Source organism: Oncorhynchus gorbuscha, linkage group LG16 (genome assembly GCF_021184085.1).
Source record: "Oncorhynchus gorbuscha isolate QuinsamMale2020 ecotype Even-year linkage group LG16, OgorEven_v1.0, whole genome shotgun sequence".
Taxonomy (NCBI): Eukaryota; Metazoa; Chordata; class Actinopteri; order Salmoniformes; family Salmonidae; genus Oncorhynchus; species Oncorhynchus gorbuscha.
The window spans coordinates 28,110,668-28,127,105 of record NC_060188.1 but is presented as its reverse complement, the minus strand read 5'-3'; positions in this window follow the sequence as shown (position 1 = coordinate 28,127,105).

Genomic DNA, 16,438 nt, shown 5'->3' with positions numbered 1-16,438 from the left:
ACAGAAGTTCCAAAATAATAAAGACATTACAAATGTCATAATACAGTGTTGTAATGATGTGCAATGGTTAAAAAAGGCAAAATAAATAAACATAAATATGGGTTGTATTTACAATAGTGTTTGTTCTACACTGGTTGGCCGTTTCTCGTGGCAACAGGTCACAAATTTGCTGCTGTGATGGCACACTGTGGTATTTCACCCAGTACATATGGGAGTTTATCAAAATTGGGTTAGTTTTCAAATTCTTTGTGAATCTGTGTAATCTGAGGGAAATATGTTTCTTTAATGTGGTCATACATTTGTCAGGAGGTTAGGAAGTGCAGCTCAGTTTCCACCTCCTTCTGTGGGCAGTCTGCACATAGCCTGCCTTCTCTTGAGAGCCAGATCTGCCTACGGCAGCCTTTCTCAACAGCAAAGCTATGCTCACTGAGTCTGTACATAGTCAAAGCTTTCCTTAAGTTTGTGTCAGTCACAGTGGTCAGATATTCTGCCACTCTGTTTAGGGCCAAATAGCATTCTAGTTTGCTGTTTTTTTGTTAATTCTTTCCAATGTGTCAAGTAATTATCTTTTTGTTGTCTCATGATTTAATTGGGTGTAATTGTGTTGCTGTCCTGGGGCTCTGTGGGGTCTGTTTGTGTTTGTGAACAGAGCCCAAAGACCAGCTTGATTAGGGGACTATTCTCCAGGTTCATCTCTCTGAAGGTGATGGCTTTGTTAAGGAAGGTTTGTGAATCGCTTCCTTTTAGGTGGTTGTAGAATTTAACGGCACTTTACTGGATTTGTATAATTAGCGGGTATCGGCCTAATTCTGCTCTGCATGCATTATTTGGTGTTTTACATTGTACACAGAGGATATTTTTGTAAAATCCCATTTTGTGAATTCTTGGTTGGTGAGCGGAACCCAGACCTCACAACCATAAAGGGCAATGGGTTCTATAACTGATTCAAGTATTTTTAGCCAGATCCTAATTGGTATGTCATATTTTATGTTCCCTTTGATGGCATAGAATGCCCTTCTAGCCTTGTCTACCAGATCGTTCACAGCTTTGTGGAAGTTACCTGTGGGGCTGATGTTCAGGCCAGGGTATGTATAGTTTTTTGTGTGCTCTAGGGCAACGGTGTCTAGATGGAATTTGTATTTGTGGTCCTGGTGACTGGACCTTTTTGGAGCAACATTATTTTGGTCTTACTGAGATTTACTGTCAGGGCCCAGGTCTGGCAGAATCTGTGCAGAAGATCTAGGCACTGCTCTAAGCCCTCCTTGGTTGGGGACTGAAGCACCAGATCATCAGCAAACAGTAGACATTTGACTTCAAATTCTAGTAGGGTGAGGCCGGGTGCTGCAGACTGTTCTAGTGCCCTCGCCAATTCATTGACATATATGTTGAAGACGGTTTGGCTTAAGCTGCATCCCTGTTTCACCCCAAGGCCTTTGTTTTGGTTTGTTTGTTAATTAGGTTGTGCAGGGTGAATACGTGGTCTGTTGTATGATAATTTGGTAAACAGCCAAATCTAGAAGACTGGTTTTTGTATAGGCCTATTGTCACAAAGTAAGCTGGTCCGGACCGTCTGTAAGTAAACAAGCAACTTTCCAGCTTCAAATCATGTAAAATGTTTTTCTCTCAAAGAACTTCATTTATATGTTTTTACAGCTACAAATAATGTAAAATGTTTTTCTCTCAAATTACTTCATTTATATGTTTTTACAGCTACAAATAATGTAAAATGTTTTTCTCTCAAGGAACTTCAGTTATATGCGTTTACATAGATGCTATGATAGATCACCTTTAACTTCTTTCCCTGTTCCTGTGTCTAACACAATAACTCAATAATGCTTTAAGTCAGTGAAGAAGATATAGGCCTATAGCCTGTTGCTATCATAATTATATCACAATATATTATTATTATTTAATGTCTGCACTTAAATGATTCCCTTTTTCTTATTTGAATTCTAGGTTCCTCGTTGCCCTTAAAAGTTACATGGCACTTAATGTGCCTATTCCTATGAGAATTTTGTAATTAGTCTACTACACTACAGTCCCTGGTTCAAATCCAGGCTGTATCACATCCGGTCGTGATTGGTAGTCCCATAGGGCGGCGCATAATTGGCCCAGCGTCGTCCGGATTTGGCCGGGGTAAGCCATCATTGTAAATAAGAATTTGTTCTCAACTGACTTGCTTAGTTAAATAAAGATGAAATAAAAACATTTAAAACCATTAAACACTAAACGATCCGTGACTGCGCTACATAAGTGCGCGCCACTTGCAACTAGAATTTATCGCGCTCTTCTCTCTACGCTACCGTACAAAAAAATAAACGACCATTCACAACACAACCGGAAAACAGGGCTAGGATCATGGTAGATCATTACACTCCCTCGTCTTGGTTTCAATAGGATCTGGTTCCAGCAGATACCTTCTGTGGTGAAATTACATTCATAATTAGAAACTAGAGTAATAGCGCTGCACAATTAACAGTGGATAACATAACGCCCTGGATCAGAGCAAATGCGTCGACTGGTATGTGCATAGCACACTAACGCCTTGGAACAAAGCGAGACTCACTCGATACAGGAAACCAAAAGGTTTACAGGTTGCGTGCGCACATACCGTTTGAGACGCATGCGTATTGTAGACCACACAGCCTCAGCGCATACTGCAGCTGGATGCTTCCACATTAAAGCCGCCGCATGGTCAATCCGACCAGCATTTATGGTGATATGGCCGCTGCAGAAGTCAGGGCATTCATACTTCTTGTACTTTCTTGAGCAGCGCAGAGCTGTTGTCAAGTAAGTGTGTGTTCATACAGGACCTCCTGCCGTCAATCAATCATGTCAATGCGAAGCTATACGAGCTATATGGAACACTCCGCATTGTTATACAATTTGGGAGGCGCATGGCGATGCAGTACGGAGTTTAATTTGTGTGTGGTAGTATGACAAAATAACAAGTCACCCTTCCGAAGAAGGAGGAGCCAGTAGAGGAAAATGTTCATGCTAGTCTTAACAAAATCTTGGTTCTTGCAAAAAGTAGGCCTCTCACTTGATGTTGAATGATTTTATTTGGGTTTTAAAAGGGTGTGTTCACAATTTTTGCCATTTCAAATTGTGTTGGTCACATACAGGTGTTTAGCAGATGCTATTGCAGGTGTAGCGAAATGCTTGTAAATGTGTGTAGTAGTAACTGTATGCTCTCCTCCATGACCTGGAAACTGATAAGTGGCAGAGGAGAGTAAACAAAGATGATCTATTATCTATTGTGATCTATTATAATCGAGTGACCGCTATAAGGGCTCAGACACACCAATAGGATTTGCTGGCCTCGAGTTCTTGGCACCTCTGAATGTAATTTGCAAACAGAGTGTGCACCGATTTTTACATGTAGAATCATGTTAAAAATGCCGCTAATCACATCCCATTTCCCTTAGTTTAAAAACCCATACAGTTGTTTTCTCTGGAGCTTAATCTCCCTGTCATGCAATCTCTCTGTAGAGCTCTTGTTTGGTTTAGCAACTACATGGCACTTTGCCCATTACCCTGTGAGTATTGTTTTTGTTATGGTGTTTGACTGTTTGTTTGATGGTGGGGAAAGGGGGTACCAAGACCAGTCGCCCATGGGCATACACTACCCGTAGGAGTTTTATTTTTTTGTCTAAGAACACTAGTTCGAACGGGGCGGACCACCACTGTATTTTTGGTTAGTTAGCTGTATTGAAGTAGGCTAGTCTAGCTTAGTTTTTAAAAATGTTATTTGTTTCTTTCCTTGGATCCAGCTCAGCCCCTTTTCCTGCCCCCCTTTACTGTGTGTACCATTAACTGGAATGAAAGTATTCAGACCCCTTGGCTTTCTCCACATTTTGTTACAGCCATATTCTAAAATGTCCCTCCCTCCCTCCCTCCATCTACACACAATACCCTGGAATGGCAATGCAAAAACAGGTTTAGAAATGTTTCTATTTTATAAAATAAGAATGGAAATATCACATTTTCATAAGTATGCAGACTCTTTACTCAGTACTTTGTTGAAGCACCTTTGACAGTGATTACTGCATCGAGTCGCCCATTCTTCTCTGCAGACCCTCTTAAGCTCTGTTAGGTTGGATGGGGTGTGTTGCTGCACAGGTATTTTCAGGTCTCTCCAGAAATGGGTTCAAGTCCAGGCTCTGGCTGGGGCCCTGAAGGACATTCAGAGACTTGTCCCGAAGCCACTCCTGTGTCGCCTTGGTTGTCTGCTTAGGGTCGTTGTCCAGTTGGAAGGTGTACCTTCATCCCAAACTGAAGTCCTGAATGCTCTTCTGGAGCAGGTTTTCATCAATAATTTCTCTGTACTTTGCCCCGTTCATCTTTGCCTAGATCCTGACTAGTCTACCAGTCACTGCCACTGAAAAACATCCCCACAGCATGATGCTGCCACCCCCATGCTTCACTGTAGGGATGGTGCCAGGTTTTCTCCAGACATGATGCTTGGCATTCAGGCCATTATCTGAGAGTCTTTAGGTGCCTTTTGTCAAACTCCAAGCCGGCTGTCATGTTCCTTTTACTGACAGGTGTGTTCCTTTCCAAATCATGTCCAATCAATTGAATTTACCACAGGTGGACTCCAATCAAGTTGTAGAAAAATCTCAAGGATGATCAATGGAAACAGGATGCACCTGAGCTCAATTTCAAGTCTCATAGCAAAGGATCTGTATACTTAAGTAAATAAGTTATTTCTTTATTTTTTTATATAGATTTGCAAACATTTCTAAAAACCTGTTCACTTTGTCATTATGGGGTATTTTGTGTAGATTGCTGAGAAAACAAGTAACATTTTATCAATTTTAGAATAAGGTTGTAACGCAACAAAATGTGGAAAAAGTCAAGAGGTCTGAATACTATGACCTGCAGTAGTGTTTAGCTGATGAATGTGTCATTTGTCTCTATAGAGTAGCCTACAACTTTATATGTTTGTAATTTAATTTGATCAAATCTGTCATTTAGGAAATTAGGAGTCACATCTAATGGTGTCCTTCTGTAGCTCAGTTGGTAGAGCATGGCGCTTGTAACGCCAGGGTAGTGGGTTCGATCCCCGGGACCACCCATACGTAGAATGTATGCACACATGACTGTAAGTCGCTTTGGATAAAAGCGTCTGCTAAATGGCATATATTATATTATTATTATATTAATGTAGATCCTATAAATATTCAAATGGTCAACTAGATTTTGATTTAATAGCATATTTTTTTCAATTAGGCTTGAGGAGTGTTTCCTCTTTTGATTAATAGGGTATTACAGCCCGTCATGAAATATACCCATTCCCAATCTGTTATCTTTTGTCTCTGGTGGACAGATGGCATTTGGCATTTAAATAGTCTCTCAGTAGGCTCAGTGAGAGCAGTGGAGTGACTGCTAAAGAACAATCTGTGATTCAGTGTAGGTCAGATGAGGAAGACCTATTAATAGAGTCAGGTTTCTTCCAATCAAATGTAAATATGTGGTTATCATAAAGTTTCCTTGAAAAAACCCAATTCAAACAGTTACTTTTTTTCATCATGTCTTTTAATGTGATTGTTATGTTTTTTTCCCCCACCAGAAGACTTTACCCACTTAGTTTTTATTATTTTATTAGGATACACATTAGCTGTTGCCATGGCACCAGCTACTCTTCCTGGGGTCCAAATGGAGATAAAAACATTTAATCAAACAAAGCAATGTGCATTATACAAATTTACATTGGTCCATTATAATATTACAACATTACATTACTAAGAATAATGTTTGGGTGTGTTTTATTGTGTGTGTGTAAGTGCCTCTTCACAGTCTGCGTTGTGCAGTTTTATCTGTTTTTTCAATTAAATCAGATTTTACTGCTAGCTTGAGTTACCTGAGGTGGAAGAGAGCTCCATGTAGTCGTGGCTCTATATAGTACTGTGTGTTTCCTAGCCTCTGTTCTGGATGTGGGGACTGTAAAGAGACCTTTGGTGGAATGTCTTAGGGGAGTTATGACAGTTTGTCTTATGACAGTTTGGTACCTTAAACACGTCAATACCTCTCACAAAGACCAGTAGTGATGCAGTCAATATCTCCTCTACTTTGAGCCAAGAGATTAATATGCATGCTGTTGATATTATCCCTCTCAGTACATTTAAGGGCTAGACCTACTCTGTTCTAGACTGACTGTAATTTGCCTGTCCTTTTTTGCCACACTTGACCATACATACTGGGCAGTAGTCCAGGTTTGATAAAACCACAAACCGCAGGACTTGTTTTGCTGATTGTAATGTCAAGAATGCAGAACAGAGCTTTGTCACGGATAGACATCTCCCCATTTTAGCAACCGTTGAATCTATATGTTTTAACCATGTCAGCTTACAATCTAGGGTTACACCAAGCAGTTTAGTCTCAACTTTCTCAATCACCACATTATTCATGACTAGATTTAGATGACGTTTAGGGTTTAGCGATTGATTTGTCCCAAACACAATGTTTTTGATATATTTAGGTCTAGCATATTACTAGCCACCTATTCCAAAACTGACTGCAGCTCTTTGTTAAGGATTGCAGGGATTTCACTTACTGGGTAGTTGTTGTGTACAATGTTGAGGCATCAGCATACATAGACACACAGGCTTTATTCCAGGCTAGTGGTAGGTCATTAGTAAAACATTTTTTTATCTAAACAGTAGCGGGCCAAGGCAGCTGCCTTGAGGTATACCACACTCTACCTGGTTTACGATAGAGAGGCTTCCATTAAATAAACCCCTCTGTATTCTATTAGATGGGTAGCTCTCAATCATTATTAATATGGCAGAGGATGTAAATCCATAACATATACATTTTTTTAGCAACAGATTATGATCGAAAATATAAAAAGTCTAACAATACAGCTCCCACAATCTTCTTATCAATTTCTTTCAGCCAATCATCAGTTATTTTTGTCAGTGCCGTACATATTAAGTACCCTTCACTATAAGCATGCTGAAAGTCTGTTAATCTATTTACAGTGAAATAACATTGTATCTGGTCAAAGAAAATTTCAAAAGTTTACTAAGAAGGCTGATTGGGGCTGTTTGAACTGGTAAAGAGTGCTTTGCTACACTTATGTAAAGTAAGTGAAAAAAGACTAAAGGAATAAGGTGAAGTCCTACGAGGTGATGGCAATGGCTGAATGGCACAACAATGGGCCTCGGGATCGTATCACAGTATCTCAATAAAATGCAATTGTGTTCGTTGTCCTTAGCTTATGCCTGCCTGCACTTACCAAAACCCTACTGCCACCATGGGGCACTATGTTCACAACGTTGACATCAGCAAACCGCTCGCCCTCATGACGCCATACACGTGGCCTGCGGTTGTGAGCCCAGTTGGATGTACTGCCAAATTCTCTAAAATGACGGAGGCGGGTTTTGGTAGAGAAATTAACTTTCAATTCTCTCACAACAGCTCTGGTGGACATTTCTGTGGTCAGCATGCCAATTCCACGCTCCCTCAAAACTTAAGACATCTGTGGCATTGTGTTGTGTGAAAAACATTTTTAGAGGCCTTTTATTGTCCCCAGCACAAGGTGCACCTGTGTAATGATCTTGTTGTTAAATCAAATTCTTGATATTCCACACCTGCTGGTGAGGGTACGTAATAACACCTGCGCCACGCTGACCAACAACACTTAGTTGTGTACTTAGTGTTCTTAGTCCCCTCCTGTACTCCCTGTTCACCCATGACTGGGTGGCCAACTCCATCATCAAGTTTGTTGATGACACGGCGGTAGTGGACCTGATCACCGACAGTGATGAGACAGCCCACAGAGAGGAGGTCAGAGACCTGACAGTGTGGTGCCATGGATAAAATCTCCATCTTAATGTCTATCAAGACCAAGGAGCTGATTGTGAAAAGGGGGCACCCCCATCCACGCTGACAGGGTGGAATGGAAAGGAGCGGGTCAAGCGCTATAAGTTCCTCTGTGTCCCCATCACTGATAACTTAACATGGTCCTCTCACACCGGCACATTCGTGAAGAAGGATCGACACCGCCTTTTCACACTCAGGAGGCCAAAGTGATTTGGCAAGGCCCCTCAGATCTTCAACATATACACCATTGAGAGTATCTTGACTGGCTGCATCACTTCCTGGTATGGCAACTGCACCGCCCTCGTCCGCAAGGCCCTAGAGAGCGGTGCGGATGACCCAGCACATCGAGCTCCCACTCATTCAGGACATACACACCAAGCAGTGTCTGATGGCCTGAAAAATGTCCAACGACTCCAGTCACCCCTGCCATGGACTGTTCTCTCTCCTTCCGTCCGGTAGGCGGAACCAAAGTATCAGGTCTCGGACCAACAGGCTCCGAGACAGCTTCTACCCCCAAGCAATGAGAATTTTAAACAGACAATAGATGCCCACCCCCACCAAGGACTATATACATACTCACAGGTCTCCGCACACACACCCACACACACCTAAACTGACACTCTTGCACAAACACACAGACTCACCCACTCGCATACACTCATGTGCCTTCAGAAATTATTCACACACCTTGACTGTTTACACATTTTGTTGTGTTACAGCCTGAATTGAAAATGGATTACATTTAGCTTTTTGTAAATTACCTACACACAATACCACATAATGTCAAATTGGAATGATGTTTTTGAAATTTTAACAAATAAATAAGAAATTAAAAGCTTTAATGTATTCAGTCAGTATTCAACCCGTTTGTTAGGGCCAGCTAAATAAGTTCAGGAGTAAAAAATATGCTTAACCAGTCACATAATAAGTTGCATTGACTCACTTTTTGTGTGCAATAATACTGTTGAAACATGTTTTTTGAATGACAACCTCATCTCTGTACCTCACACATTTCAAACACAGATTCAACTATTAACACCAGGTAGGTTTTCCAATGCCTTGCAGAAAATGGCACCTGTTGGTAGATGGGTAAAACTTAAAATTAAAGCAGACATTGAACATCCCTTTGAGAATGGTGAAGTTATTTATTACACTTTGGTTAGTGTATCAATACACTCAGTCACTACAAAGTTGTAGAGTTTAATGGAGGTAATAGGAGAAAACTGAGGATGGATCAACAGAATAAAAATATTTAAAAACGTCCATCCTGTTTGCCATAAGGCACTAAAGTAAAACTGCAAAAAGTGTGACGAAGTAATTAATACAAAGTGTTATGTTTGTGGCAAATCCAACACATCACTGAGTACTACTCTTCGTATTTTCAAGCATAGTGGTGGCTAAATCATATTATGGGTATGCTTGGCAAGGACTAGGGAGTTTTTTTAATGATGAAAATGAATGGAATAAACTAAGCACAGGCAACATTCTAGAGGAAAACCTGGTTCAGTCTGCTTTCCAACAGACACTAGGAGACAAATTCACCTTTCTGCAGGACGATAACCCAAAGTCAAATAAACTGTACACTGGAGTTGCTTACCAAGATGACATTGAATGTTCCTGAGTGGCCTAGTTACAGTTTTGACTTAATAAATCGTCTTTAAAATCGCTAGCAAGACTTGAACATGGTTGTCTAGCAATGATCACTAATTTTATAAAGCTTGAATTTTTAAAAGGATGTGCAAATATTGTATAATCCAGGTGTGCAAAGCTCTTAGAGACTCACATCTGTAATCACTACCAAATTTAGAATTAGTCTTCCACTTTGACATGAGTATTTTGTGTAGATCGTTGCCAAAAAAAAGACAATTAAATGCATTTTAATCCCACTTATGCTGCTGCTATAATGTTAACTATATTTGTATTTTTTTATCCTGCTAGAACTGTAGCGGAGAGGGAAACTGTGTCAGGTGTAACGGATGTGAAACGGCTAGCTTAGTTAGCGGTGTGCGCTAAATAGCGTTTCAATCGGTTACGTCACTTGCTCTGAGACCTTGAAGTAGTGTTTCCCCTTGCTCTGCAAGGGCCGCGGCTTTTGTGGAGCGATGGGTAACAATGCTTCGAGGGTGACTGTTGTCGTTGTGTGCAGAAGGTCCCTGGTTCGCACCCGGGTATGGGCGAGGGAACGGTTTAAAATTATACTGTTACACAGGCAAGGAAAACCGACACAACAGGCTCTAAATAGTAACAAACGGCTAGAACTGTAACCTGACTGAGCAGAGATTACAATCTGGCAGTGTGGAAGTGGCAGGACTGAATATTTCTAGAGGTCTTGCTTATGGAACAGGTTGCAGCTGGTGGGGATCTGCTCTGACTCCAGCACACCTGTCTCTGCTCACACAATCACACACACAGAGGGAGAAGGCACTGGGGGAGTGGCGGCAGGTTAAGGAGTCACAAGATGAGCAGTGGAGGGCATGGCAGGAGCTGATACAAAGAAAATGACTCAAGTAAAAGTTCAAGTCACCCAGTAAAATACTACTTGAGTAAAAGTCTAAAAGTATTAAATTTACTTAAGTATCAAAAGTAAAAGTATAAATCACAAAAAAATCCATGTCTTAACCAAACCAGACGTCACCATTTTTATTTTTTTTATTTTTTATTTACAGATAGCCAGGGCACAGTTCAACACACAGACATAATTTACAAACAAAGCATTTTTTGTTTAGTGAGTCTGCCAGATCAGAGACAGTAGCGATGACCAGGGATGTTCTCTTGATAAGTGTGTGAATTAGACCATTTTCCTGTCCTGTTAAGCATTCAAAATATACTTTGGGTGTCAGGGAAAATGTAAAAGAAAAAAGTATATTTTCTTTAGGAATGTAGTAAAAGTAAAAGTAGTCAAAAATATCAATTGTAAAGTACAGGTACCCCAAAAAACGACTTAAGTAGTACTTTATAGTATTTTTACTTAATTACTTAACACCATTGTTAGGGTTATGGCAATAAATAAGGTAATAAATAAGGAAGAACTAAGTGTGTGATAGTCACACACAGCACAGATATTAGTTTTATGTTACAGCATATACTTTGCTGCAATGTTGTCATCAAGGTAAATCAAGTACTAAGACTTCTTTTTCGATTGCAAACTCGAAGATAACAGGGCAAAGATAACTTGGTGTAAGTATATTAGGAATGTTGAAAGGCTGCAGGGATTACTCTTTCTACCACACTCGCCTTTACAAGTCCCAAAATACGACATGTTCTCATTTCTCACCCAATTTGTCATCCCAATTGCAGTGCTATCTTGACAGTTTAGAATGCATTGAGGGCTGGGGGTTTGGAGAGAGCACTGCAATGCACATTGATATGATGTGGCTTCCATCATTAATCCTTGTATTGCCATTCCCAAAAATAACTAACATCAAATATATGTTGACACAATTAAAAAATCTATCTATAGGAAATAACAGTTTAATTATACTGAAAAGCCCCCCAAAATCTGTAAATTCAGTAAATAAAAACGTAAAATCAAATGTAGAATAATAATCTATTGTCAGACATAAACAATAATATATTTTGAAGATGACCTTGTCATTTTTTGTTGTTGTTGCTATATTACCTCTATTCAGCCAAGTGATACTGTGATACATGATTCAACCAGAAGGCGGTGCCATTTGGAGGAATTGTATTGTGGAAAGTTAATATTGTATGCATCCTGCATACAAAGCTCATTGAAATTGAGCTTCGTACTCAGTTATAGAGCTAAAAAGTTACAGGGCGTTTGGGAAGTTTTCTTAGGGAAAGTTTGTCCTCTCACACAGCTGCCACAGGAATTCCTTAGTTAATAAGGAGCTGACACACACGCCTGCACAAACACAAAAACACACACACACACTGTCTGGCGCTGTCTGGCAGCCGGTCGTCTCTCTTCCTGTCTTTCAGATGTCACAGAAATGCTGGAAAACGGGAGTGATGTTTCAAGGTAAAGACCAGGCCTCTTCCTCAAGAGCCTGATCGAACATCTTCATTGATCCAGGGGGACAGACAATGACGTCATTGGCCTTAGCAAGCTCCCTTACTGTACTCTGGGTCTGTTGCTGTACCTGCAGAGAGCCGGAGGGGACATGCGCACTTAATGACAGGGATCTCCCAAACATGTCTGTCTGAGCCTCAGATCACCTTCACCAGAGACAAACATAATGCCTCCCCAAATAGAGTTGAATAAGGATTCAATTGTATAAGAAGCAACACTATTGGAATTGTATTGTATACCGTCTACCCTTGGAAACCTACTTTATAAACCTGAGCTCTTTAATAACAGACAATTGAACAGTTTTAAGAGCTCCCATCTGATTAACCCAAGCAAAAAATAAATATATTTAAATATACTTAAATCAAACTTAATTAATATATTTAAGTAGGTGTGTGACAAATATACTTAAGTATATTTAAAATGATCTAAATTGGAACAATTTAAATACACTTAGTGCATTTAATGTCAATTGTATGTACTACAAAAGTATATCTCGTATTTGAAGTATATTTAGTGTACTTGTAAAATATGAAAATAAAACATTACTTTGGTAGCTATCATCCCCTTACCCTTAGCTATCATCCCCTGAATCCTTAGAAAATGGACATGGATGCGTGACCACAAGGTCAAATAATTACATTTGACTCTTTGTCATGCATCGAGGTTACTTTACATATTTAAACATTTACATAATATTATCTACACAGTTGTCCTGTCAAGGGTGTTTACAGAGCCTTCTTTGAAGTTCCACTTTTAGGCTGATTTGTTTTCGCAAGACTGTGAGGCCATTATGTTGATTTCCCTATTCTAAAGCCAAATATAGGCTAAACTTGATTATTTATAATTATTTCCGACATGTAAAACTCACAAAAAAAACATCTTGACCAAGTGATAGAGCTAACTATCTTGTTTAGAGCGGAGAAAGGCTTCCTCCTGCCAAACCAGCCTACACATACTGTAGCCCTCAAGGAATTGATTTAGCTGTTCCTGTCATATACTGTACTATAATTAGCTTCAGGCCTCACAGTTACAAAAACTCTGTAGGATGGCCTCCCTCGCATCCCAATGTAACTATTTATCTCTGTTACCTACAAACACACCGTAAGCCAATGTGTACTTAGTACAGTTATGTATGATAGGGGGATTAAGTGCAGTGATTGATACACAAGCAATAGCATCACTGTATCAGTGTTTTTCTAAATAGGCCCACTCTCTGTGTGAGTGAAAGAACATCGCCTACCTACAGTACATTACCAAGCCTCTACCACTGTTTTGGTTAGAGCATACAGAAAAGGACACAGCCTAAGACTGTGAGTGTTTTTTTTTTCTTTCTTCTTTTTCGTTATCTCAAATGTGCTGGATCATTCTGCTAAATGTAGCACTGGTATCTCCTGGCTGGCATCAGTTAATCTTCAACAGGGAGAGACAGGGTCATCGCGGCAATCTAAGATCCTCCACATATCTGCGGTTTTGGAAAGATTCACCTTTTAAAACCATACCACTTGTAGATATTATTATTATTAAACCTTTATTTTGACAGAGAAGTCATACTGAGACTAAGGTCCATTTTTCAGATGAACCCTGTATAAATATATCAAACATACTGTATATACAGTGCATTCGGAGAGTACTCAGACCCCTTGACTTTTTCCACCTTTTGTTAACGTTACAGACTTTTTCTAAAGTTGATTAAATTGTTATTTTCCCTCGTCAATATACACACAATACCCCTAATATGACAAAGCAAAAACAAGTTTGTAGATATTTTTGCAAATATATTAAAATTAAAATATCAAATTTACATAAGTATTCAGACCTCTTACTCAGTACTTTGTTGAAGCACCTTTGGCAGCGATTACAGCCTTGTCTTCTTGGGTATGATGCTACAATCTTGACACACCTGTATTTGGGGAGTTTCTCCCATTCTTCTCTGCAGATCCTCTGCAGCTCTGTCAGGTTGGATGGGGAGCGTTGCTGCACAGCTATTTTCAGGTCTCTCCAGAGATGTTTGATCGGGTTCAAGTCCAGGCTCTGGTTGGGCCACTCAAGGACATTCAGAAACTTGTCCCAAAGCCACTCCTGCGTTGTCTTGGCTGTGTGCTAAGGGTTGTTGTCCTGTTGGAAGGTGAACCTTTCTTCCCAGGTTAAGGTCATGAGTGCTCTGGAGCATGTTTTCATCAAGGATCTCTCCGTACTTCGCTCCGTTCATATTTCCTCTCAATCTTGACTAGTCTCCCAGTTCTAGCCCCTGAAAAACATCCCCACAGTATGATGCTGCCACCTCCACGCTTCACCGTAGGGATGGTGCCAGGTTTCCTCCAGACATGATGCTTGGCATTCAGACCAGATAATTTTTTTCTCATGGTCTGAGAGTCCTTTTGCGGATTGTCGTTTGCCTTTTACTGAGGAGTGGCTTCTGTCTGGCCACTCTACCATAAAGGCCTGATTGGTGGAGTGCTGCAGAGATGGTAGTCCTTCTGGAAGGTTCTCCCATCTCCACAGAGGAACTCTGGAGCTCTGTCAGAGTGACCATCTGGTTCTTGGTCACCTCCCTGACCAAGACCCTTCTCCAAACAATAAGAAAATGGTCGCCCCTCTGTTTTGGTAAAAAGCTGAGGGCCTGGTGAAATATAACCACTCTTAGAAATGAAACTACTCTCAGATTAATAGACAGAGCTATGGATGCCAGGACTGACCATCCATGATATCAAAATGATTGTTTTAGCCATGATATGAGGCTATACAGCGTTTGTTTACGTTTACAATGTTTACAAACATTGGAGAAAAACAAGCTTATATTTTGGGTTTTCGTGGAGTGTGACAATTGAACTAGGCTTATGAGGCATTTACAAGATATGTCCTTCAATAATCAATGAATATATACACTACCGGTCAAAAGTTTTAGAACACCTACTCATTCAAGGGTTTTTTATTTATTTTTACTATTTTACATTTTGTATAATAATAGTAAGACATCAAAACTATGAAATAACACATATGGAATCATATAGTAACCAAAAAAGTGTTAAACAAATCAAAATATATTTTATATTTGAGATTCTTCAAATAGCCACCCTTTGCCTTGCTGACAGCTTTGCACACTCTCCGCATTCTCTCACCAGCTTCATTATATATATATATATATACAGTGGGGCAAAAAAAGTATTTAGTCAGCCACCAATTGTGCAAGTTCTCCCACTTAAAAAGATGAGAGAGGCCTGTAATTTTCATCATAGGTACACTTCAACTATGACAGACAAAATGAGGGAAAAAAATCCAGAAAATCACATTGTAGGATTCTTAATGAATTTATTTGCAAATTATGGTGGAAAATAAGTATTTGGTCAATAACAAAAGTTTATCTCAATACTTTGTCATATACCCTTTGTTGGCAATGACAGAGGTCAAATATTTTCTGTAAGTCTTCACAAGGTTTTTACACACTGCTGCTGGTATTTTGGCCCATTCCTCCATGCAGATCTCCTCTAGAGCAGTGATGTTTTGGGGCTGTTGCTAGGCAACACAGAGTTTGAACTCCCTCCAAAGATTTTCTATGGGGTTGAGATCTGGAGACTAGCTAGGCCACTCCAGGACCTTGATATGCTTCTTACGAAGCCACTCCTTCGTTGCCCAGGCGGTGTGTTTGGGATCATTGTCATGCTGAAAGACCCAGCCACATTTCATCTTCAATGCCCTTGCTGATGGAAGGAGATTTTCACTCAAAATCTCACGATACATGGCCCCATTCATTCTTTCCTTTGCAGGGATCAGTTGTCCTGGTCCCTTTGCAGAAAAACAGCCCCAAAGCAAGTGGTTTCCACCCCCATGCTTCACAGTAGGTATGGTGTTCTTTGGATGCAACTCAGCATTCTTTGTCCTCCAAACACGACGAGTTGAGTTTTTACCAAAAAGTTATATTTTGGTTTCATCTGACCATATGACATTCTCCCAATCTTCTTCTGGATCATCCAAATGCTCTCTAGCAAACTTCAGACGGGCCTGGACATGTACTGGCTTAAGCAGGGGGACACGTCTGGCACTGCAGGATTTGAGTCCCTGGCGGCGTAGTGTGTTACTAATGGCAGGCTTTGTTACTTTGGTCCCAGCTCTCTGCAGGTCATTCACTAGGTCCCCCCGTGTGGTTCTTGGATTTTTGCTCACCGTTCTTTTGATCGTTTTGACCCCACGGGGTGAGATCTTGCATGGAGCCCCAGATCGAGGTAGATTATCAGTGGTCTTGTATGTCTTCCATTTCCTAATAATTGATCCCACAGTTGATTTATTCAAACCAAGCTGCTTACCTACTGCAGATTCATTCTTCCCAGCCTGGTGCAGGTCTACAATTTTGTTTCTGGTGTCCTTTGACAGCTCTTTGGTCTTGGCCATAGTGGAGTTTGGAGTGTGACTATTTGAGGTTGTGTACAGGTGTCTTTTATACTGATAACAAGTTCAAACAGGTGCCATTATTACAGGTAACGAGTGGAGGACAGATGAGCCTCTTAAAGAAGAAGTTACAGGTCTGTGAGAGCCAGAAATCTTGCTTGTCTGTAGGTGACCAAATACTTATTTTCCACC